Here is an 8719-nt window from a genome sequence, read left to right as displayed (position 1 = left end):
CTCTCTCTCTCTCTCTCTCTCTCTCTCTCTCTCTCTCTCTCTCTCGCTCTCTCGCTCTCTGGGTAAACAACAGGCTGATAAAAAAAAGAGGTGAGAGATGCACGCAGTCCTACAAATCAACACTTCCTCTTCTGTAGACAAGGCTGTTCAGTAGAAATGTAAGACCCTCATGTATGAAGAGCGCTTCCAGAGCTTGTCAAAGTTGTATCTTTTCTATGTGAATGTTGAGTGTCACTCTGACTTCCAAAAATGTACTCAAAGGCCTAGGAGATTGAAAGATGCAGGGTTATGCACTTTCGTGTATTTTCGTGTATACGCCGTCGACATATATTTTTCGCCTTGGCCCGCCATCTTCACTCGCATACTCACTGTGATCCTATGCATTTAGAGAGCCTATGTTTCTGTAATTAAAAATGCTGTTCAATAAATGGTCTTGTTCCATCTGCCCGGCCAAAAGCAGGTACCAGACAAAGAGGTCTGCGTCTGAGCGGGCGGTGACCCAGAGTATCCTGTCTGTGATTGGGGAGTGTGTAGACCAGTTTGGGACTCGGCTGTGTCGGGGTGCAGAAGATCCTCAACGCTCGCTGTCCCCTGGTCCGCTTCACCCACCAGTGTGACCTCACAGTGTGACCTCACAGCCAACAATAGGTAAAACAAAGACACACATATGGACTTGTTTCCACATATACACACATGCTGACAGACACGCACGCATGCATGATAGCACACAGACACACACATTGAAGAGTCACTGAGCAAACTCCTTTATTGGTGTAATGCGTCTCAAATACATCATCAGTATGATTAAATCAGAAAGCCTTCTATAAAGCTTGACCTGTTCCTGTTAAACAATTGTGAATCATTAAAGCAGATCATTAAAGCCTACAAACATACTTCTGCCTGCCTACTTCTATATAAACGGACCAATTTGTTAGGATTTTGAATTGTTGAAGTTGTTTAAAGTTCACCTGTCCACATAACTAATAGTCACCTTTTAAATGTCAGTTGCTGTTTGTCATTTTGCTCTAATGCTTCATAGAAACTATGTTGCCTTTCAAAACCTACTGGTGTTGCACAAAGCAAACTGAAACTCGAGGTCCGTAGAAGGAGAGAGAGTAGGAGAGAGAGGGAGAGAGCGCAGAAGATCGATGGGTCATGGGTTTCACTTCTTCTTTCCTTGGCCCTATGGGTTTCTGTGGTCTCTAAAGTTAGCCTGAGAGTGAAGCAGCAAGGATCACACCTGCTAATGATTAGAAATAAACACATCCACGCCTCAGTTTGTAATGAAATCGAGTAGGGTAGAGTGGAGACACCCTGACTGTGTGTTTATGTTAAAAACATTGAAGAGTATGTTTATACACAGTTTGTCATCCTTGCAAAACAGAGGGATATTTTGGAAGTGAGAATTACGATGTCCAGCTAAATGTTGCCCCCTGGTGGATAGTGTGTGCCACTGACTTTTTCATTTTCTCTGCTCCTAGCATGTTATAAATGTTCAATTCCAAAGTCCCAGACCGTATCAAGTCTCTCAGATAATGAGGGTATTCTGCTTTAATATCCTATATGTTGTCTTGGCTGCCATTCTTTGTGTATCATCATCATATTAAATGCTTAGGAATGGTGATAGAAATTAATGTGTCAGAAAGATCAATTCAAAAATCCCAGATAGTATCAAGTATTTCAGCTACAGTGAATGTGTACTGCACTGTGTGTCTTGACTGTCATTCTGTATGTGTCCGCAGGGTGGCGATGAAGAGCTCTGAGTTTCTGTACCTGTATGGGCGGCTGGATCGGCGGGTGCGTTGCTTGGTGTTCAGTGTTCAGTGTTGGGCCTGCCTGGGCCCACAGTATCACCAGCTCTATGCCTGGATCACCAATTTCTCTCTCACTGTCATGGTCCTGTTCTTCCTGCAAAGGAGGGCTGTTCCTGTACTTCTCACCCTGGACCACCTCAAGGAACGAGCAGGTAGACACAGACGCACATACCCACACCCACAAGCAAGCCCATACTGCCCACCATGGACTGCCTCAAAGCAGGTAGCGAAAAATGGAGCACTGAGCAGCAACTTCTTTTAACAAAAATCTATACTATCAGTATCATCTCAAAGAGCTGGCAGGTAGTAGTCTTGCATTGCTACACTTCCTAGTTTTATTCAGAAATTTGGAAATTGATGTTCAACCGGTAGCAATGGGCCACTGAGCGAGTGGCAATTGGGTTATTAAATTATTATTTATTGAATAGATCTGATTGCTGATCCTAATTGGCAACAAAAATATCTGTGTTGGTGTAGTCCCAGTCATGCTTCTCTTCCCACCACTCGTACTCCTGCTCCCCTTGTCACCTTGGCTCTCAAATAATTACATTCCAAAAGCAATCTATCCCCCTCCCTCCATCTTAGCCCAGACAGAGACACTATCCCAGGCATCATAGTGCCTTTATCACAATAAAGGCCCTATCACTCTGGCAGAGGGCTTTGACCCTCCCAGCACTATTTAACCTTGTGCACACACACACACACACACATAACCAATCTCTTCTTCTACCCTCGGCTGACATGGTCAAGGATTCTGATCAGGACTCTCACTTTTTCTCTCTCTCTCTTGCTCTCTTTTTCCCATGATGAACTGTATTGGCTCCCTCTATTAGAGCTGGGACGATAAACGGAAAATGATCCAGAGCGATCACTTCTCGCAAGAATTTTGCTGATATTGTTCATTTTTGATAAGTAGTCTATACTACAGAAATGTGTTTGAAATTCCTGTGATAAGTTTGAAATTAAATAAGTCTGTTAATATGGGTGATTCGTAATGGCACAATGAATGGCAACAACCATCAAACTAAACTCAGCAAAAAAAGAAATGTCCCTTTTTCAGGACCCTGTCTTTCAAAGATATTTCGTAAAAATCCAAATAACGTCACAGATCTTCATTGTAAAGGCGTTAAACACTGTTTCCCATGCTTGTTCAATGAACCATAAGCAATTAATGAACATGCACCTGTGGAACGGTCGTTAAGACACTAACAGCTCAAGGTCACAGTTATGAAAACTTAGGACACTAAAAGAGGCCTTTCTACTGACTCTGAAAAACACCAAAAGAAAGATGCTCAGGGTCCCTGCTCATCTGCATGAAGGAGGCATGGACTGCAGATTCGGCCAGGGCAATAAATTGCAATGTCCGTACTGTGAGACGCCAAAGACAGCGCTACAGGCAGACAGGACGGACAGCTGATCATCCTCGCAGTGGCAGACCACGTATAACAACACCTGCACAGGATCGGTATATCTGAACATCACGCCGAAGTCGTTGCCTCTCCTTCAATCCCATTCATTACCTGTTGTGTATTTAACCCTCTATTTCCCCTCATGTCTTTGTCATAGATTGTTTTATTGTCAGTGTTGTTATTTTGTTGTGTTGGTGTGCGACGGATCCTCCTCGTACCCATGTTTTTTCATGTCTGTACTTTCAGTGTTATGGAGCATGTTCTGTTGACATTTATAAAAAGACTCCATTTACACTCCATTTTGACTCTCCTGCGCCTGACTTCCCTGCCACCTATACACACGACGCTGACAAATGGAGGCTTGTAGGCCTGTTGTAAGGCAGGTCCTCACCAGACATCACAGGCAACTATGTCGCCTATGGTCACAAACCCACCGTCGCTGGACCAGACAGGACTGGCAAAAAGTGCTCTTCACTGACGAGTCTCGGTTTTTCTCACCAGGGGTGATGGGCGGATTCGCATTTATCGTCGGAGGAATGAGCGTGACACTGAGGCCTGTACTCTGGAGCGGGATCGAGGTGGAGGGTCTGTCATGGTCTGGGGCGGTATGTCACAGCATCATCGGACTGAGCTTGTTGTCATTGCAGGCAATCTCAACGCTGTGCGTTACAGGGAAGTAATCCTCCTCCCTCATGTGGTACCCTTCCTGCAAGCTCATCCTGACATGGCCCTCCAGCATGACATTGCCACCAGCCATACTGCTCATTCTGTGTGTGATTTCCTGCAAGACAGGAATGTCAGTGTTCTGCCATGGCCAGCGAAGAGCCCGGATCTCAATCCCAGTACGTCTGGGATTTGTTGGATCGGAATGGGGACGGCTAGGGCCATTCCCCCCAGACATGTCCGGGAACTTGCAGGTGCCTTGGTGGAAGAGTTGGGTAACATCTCACAACAAAAACTGGCAAATCTGGTGCAGTCCATGAGTAGGAGCTGCACTGCCGTACTTAATGCAGCTGGTGGCCACACCAGATACTGACTGTTACTTTTGATTTTGACCCCCACCTTTGTTCAGGGACATATTATTCTATTTCTGTTAGTCACATGTCTGTGGAACTTGTTCAGTTTATGTCACAGTTGTTGAATCTTGTTATGTTCATACAAATATTTACACATGTTAAGTTTGCTGAAAATAAACGCAGTTGACAGCGAGAGGACATTTCCTTTTTTGCTGAGTTTAGTAGTAGCAGTTTAAAGGATACTTTTTTTTTAGAATGACGTGCACATTAATGTTATAAACGCATCGTTCACTTCATCGTTATCGCATCAATTCAGGCAATTTATTGCAAAATGGATTTTGTCCATATCGCAAAGCTCTACTCTGTTTACTGTCTCTTCCTCCTTTATGTTCCCTCCCTCTACCTCTCGCTACATAAACATATGTTGTATGTAATCTACCTTTTACTCTACTCTTTCTCCCCTCTAGCTACAGTGCATTTGGAAAGTATTCAGGCCCCTTGACTTTTACCACGTTTTGTTATGTTATATAAGCTTGTAGCGTCATACCCAAGAAGACTCGGCTGTAATCACTGCCAAAGGTGCTTCAACAAAGTACTGAGTAAAGGGTCTGAATTCTTATGAAAGTGTGATATTTACATTTGCAAAAATGTCTCAACCTGTTTTCACTTTGTCATTATGGGGTATTGTGTGTAGATTGATGAGGATTTTTAAAAATTAATTAATTAATCCATTTTAGAATAAGGATTAACGTACCAAAATGTGGAAAAGGAGAAGGGGTCTGAATACTTTCCAAATGTCATTTACCTTGTGTGTAGTGCATGTGTGTCCCATGTCATTAACATTATGTTCCCCCTCTGGATAAGAGTGTCATTGAGGGAACCGACTGCACGTTTGTCAGCGACTTCACTAAAACACAAGTGCAGGACAACACGGAGACATTAGGTGGGCCCATAGCTAGGGCCACGTTTTGGTAGTTTTTTTTGTGGGTTTTGTCTTTGTCTGGTATTTTCAGCATTATCCACTGGGTTTGCTGCAGGCAGAAAATCTTAGGAAATGCTCTTTAATTGACACAAGCGGTCTCTAATCTTTCAATGTCTGGTTGTGCATGATTGTTTTGTGGGGGGGGGGGTCGCCTAAACGAGAGGAGGTGTAGCATATGAATCTTTATTGCACAAAGCCTATTATTTGGCAGGGAATAGTATTTGTAGATCAGTGATTCTTCACTTTTCTCAATCCCTGATCATCAGAGGTTATAAAAATGGGTCAAATACACAATATTGAAATTATGCTTGAAAAAACAGTGTGCCAATACCCCACTGGGGCGCTCTTTGCAGACAACAATATATTCTGCAATTTAGCATTACATTATAAACGGAAAGACAGGATAGACAGCCATCTGAAAAATAATATATCAGCCAGAACAACTTTAATGTCTTCACCCAGCTCCTACAATATGGTCAGAACAGATTGGTCTTGTGTGTCAGCATATTCATCCGTTATTATGCAGATTTTATTTTTATTTGTTTAATTACCAGACTGCTCCTCTGTTCTTTACATGTGTTAATGAATGCATGCATTTTGGGATTGTCAACTTTTTCGAGAGAGATGTTTACTTTAGATAATTACTTTAGATCAGGTATTCTCAAACTGGTCTACGCGCAATGGTACGCGTCGGTGGTACGCCAAATAAAAATGTGATTCCCATTCCAAAAAAAATCATAATAATATATATTTTTAAATCTTCACATTTTCAAACAGTACATTTATATTTTCCATACATTTGGGTGACTTTTTTTCTTCTCTCGCCTGAGTAGCTTCGTTTCACTGCCCAAAATAAAATGAAACCATCTAGTGTTCAGCGAAGTAACAACACAATGTCACATACAGGTAGCCTTGTCAAATAATGAACATCCAATCACATTAACCGTTACTGTCTTGCGGGAAACCTTCACTCTTGTGCAGACATTTAGAAACGAAACATGACCATTTGAAAAATAAGCCAGGAGAGTTTGAGCGAGAATAAAGACTACTTTCGAGTAGTAAAACGTATAAAAGCAACAGATACCATTAATAAGAAGAGGCTAGAAGCATCTTATATGGTAAGGTACCGAGTGGCTAGGACAGGCAAGCCCCATACTATTGTGGAGGACTTTATTCTTCCTGCTGCCGTGGATATGGCTGGGACAATGCTTGGAGAAAAGGCCACCAAAACTATACAGACAATGCCTTCATCAAACAATACTGTTTCACAACGCATCAGTGACATGGCATGAGATGTTTTGAAACAATTACTGCTTCGCATACAAGCCAGTGAGTAATATGCATGACAGCTGGATGAGTCAACAGACACAGCTCCTGGCATATGTCCGTTACATTTATGTGGTGTCAATTAAGGAAGACATTCTCTTCTGGAAACCAGGACAACTTGAGGGGATATTTTTTAAATACTGTACAGCTTTGTGACATCAAATGGACTTTGGTGGTCAAGATGTGTACTGATGTACTGTATTGATGGCGCAAAAGCCATGACAGGGAGATATAGTGGAGTGGTAACGCGCGTGCAAGTAGTTGCTCCCGACGCCACTTGGGTAGACTGCAGCATCCACCGAGAGGCTCTTGCTGCCAAGGAAATGCCAGACATCTTTAAAGACGTTTTGGACACTACAGTGAAAATGGTTACCTTAGTTAAGCAAGGTGCCTGAACTCTCGTGTATTTTCTGCATTATGCAATGATATGGGCAGCAACCATGTAACACTTTTACAACATACAGAAGTGCACTGGTTATCAAGGGGCAAGGTATTGGCAAGTAAAAAAAAAAAATAATTGAGACAAGCTTAAAGTCGTCTTTACTGACCATAATTGTTACTTGTCTGACTGTTTGCATGATGACGAGTTTCTCACACAACTGGCCTATCTGGGTGATGTTTTTTCTCACCTGAATGATCTGAATCTAGGATTACAGGGACTCTCAGTGACTATATTCAATGTGCGGGACAAAATTGAGGCTATGATTAAGAAGTTGGAGCTCTTTTCTGTCTGCATTAACAAGGACAACACACAGGTCTTTCCATCATTGTATGATTTTTTTTTGTGCAAATGAACTCCAGCTTACGAACAATGTCAAATGTGATATAGCGATGCATCTGAGTGAGCTACATTCCCGAAACGGACGACACAAACAACTAGATTCGTTATCCCTTTCATGCCCTGCCTCCTATCCACTTACCAATATCTGAACAAGAGAACCTCATCGAAATTGCTACAAGCAGTTCTGTGAAAATGTAATTTAATCAGAAGCCACTGTCAGATTTCTGAATAGGGCTGCACTCAGAGTTTCTTGCCTTGGCAAATTGCACTGTTAAGACACTGTGTTATGCAGGTGAATGAGGACCCAAAAGCGACTTGGCGAAAACAGAGTCTTTAATCCAGTAAAGTAAAAATACAATCAAATAAAACAATTTCCACTCGTAATGACGAGAACAGACTGGAGACTCGATCTTGAACAGCAGGTTGCCTCGGGAAGGCACTTGAACTTAGCAGACTCAGACACCTGCTCACCACGCAGCATCTGAGGGAAACACGACACGACAGGGCGATACACAAACACAGCACGGTGAACAATAGACAAGGATCCGACAAGGCAGAAACGGAAAACCAAGGGGAGAAATAGGGACTCTAATCAGGGAAAAAGATATGGAACAGGTGTGGGAAGACTAAATGATTGATTAGGGGAATAGGAACAGCTGGGAGCAGGAACGGAACGATAGAGAGAAGAGAGAGAGGAAGGGAGAGAGAAAAAGGAGAACGAACCTAATAAGACCAGCAGGGGGAAACGAACAGAAGGGAAAGCATAATGACAAGACAATATATGACAAAACATGACAGTACCCCCCCACTCACCGAGCGCCTCCTGGCGCTCTCGAGGAGGAACACTGGCGGCAACGGAGGAAATCATAGATCAAACGGTCCAGCACGTCCCGAGAAAGAACCCAACTCCTCTCCTCAGGACCGTAACGAAAAACGATAAAAAGGGAAACTAGGGTACTACTCTAAAAAAAAAAAAAAATGAGACACGGGTAGAGAACTGAAAGCTTTAGAGCAAACAGGACCAAACAGGCCAGGAGAGTAACAACTAGGGACAGACTGAGACACAGCAAGGGCAGGAACAAGAACAGGAGAGATGCGATGGCAGGGAACAGACTGAGACCCAGCAAGACCAGGAGCAGAAGCAGAAAAAAAATTACCAGACTTCTGCGCGCAGTCCGAACACGCAGCCACGAAACGGCGCGTGTCACGCTCCTGAGTAGGCCACCAAAACCGCTGGCGAATAGAAGCAAGCGTACCCCGAACGCCGGGATGGACAGCTAACTTGACAGAGTGAGCCCACTGAAGAACAGCCAGACGAGTAGAAACAGGAACGAAAAGAAGGTTACTAGGGCAAGCGCGCGGCGACGCAGTGTGCGTGAGTGCTTGCTTAA

The 8719-nt window shown here is 43.4% G+C and overlaps 1 pseudogene; it reads left to right on the top strand.

Moving 5' to 3' along the window:
* The first annotated feature begins 413 nt into the window (after positions 1-413).
* On the top strand, positions 414-2184 carry LOC124038990 (annotated as a pseudogene).
* Positions 2185-8719: the final 6535 nt, after the last annotated feature.

Source organism: Oncorhynchus gorbuscha, linkage group LG07, assembly GCF_021184085.1.
Source record: "Oncorhynchus gorbuscha isolate QuinsamMale2020 ecotype Even-year linkage group LG07, OgorEven_v1.0, whole genome shotgun sequence".
Lineage (NCBI taxonomy): Eukaryota > Metazoa > Chordata > Actinopteri > Salmoniformes > Salmonidae > Oncorhynchus > Oncorhynchus gorbuscha.
This window is presented reverse-complemented; position numbering and strand designations above follow the sequence as displayed.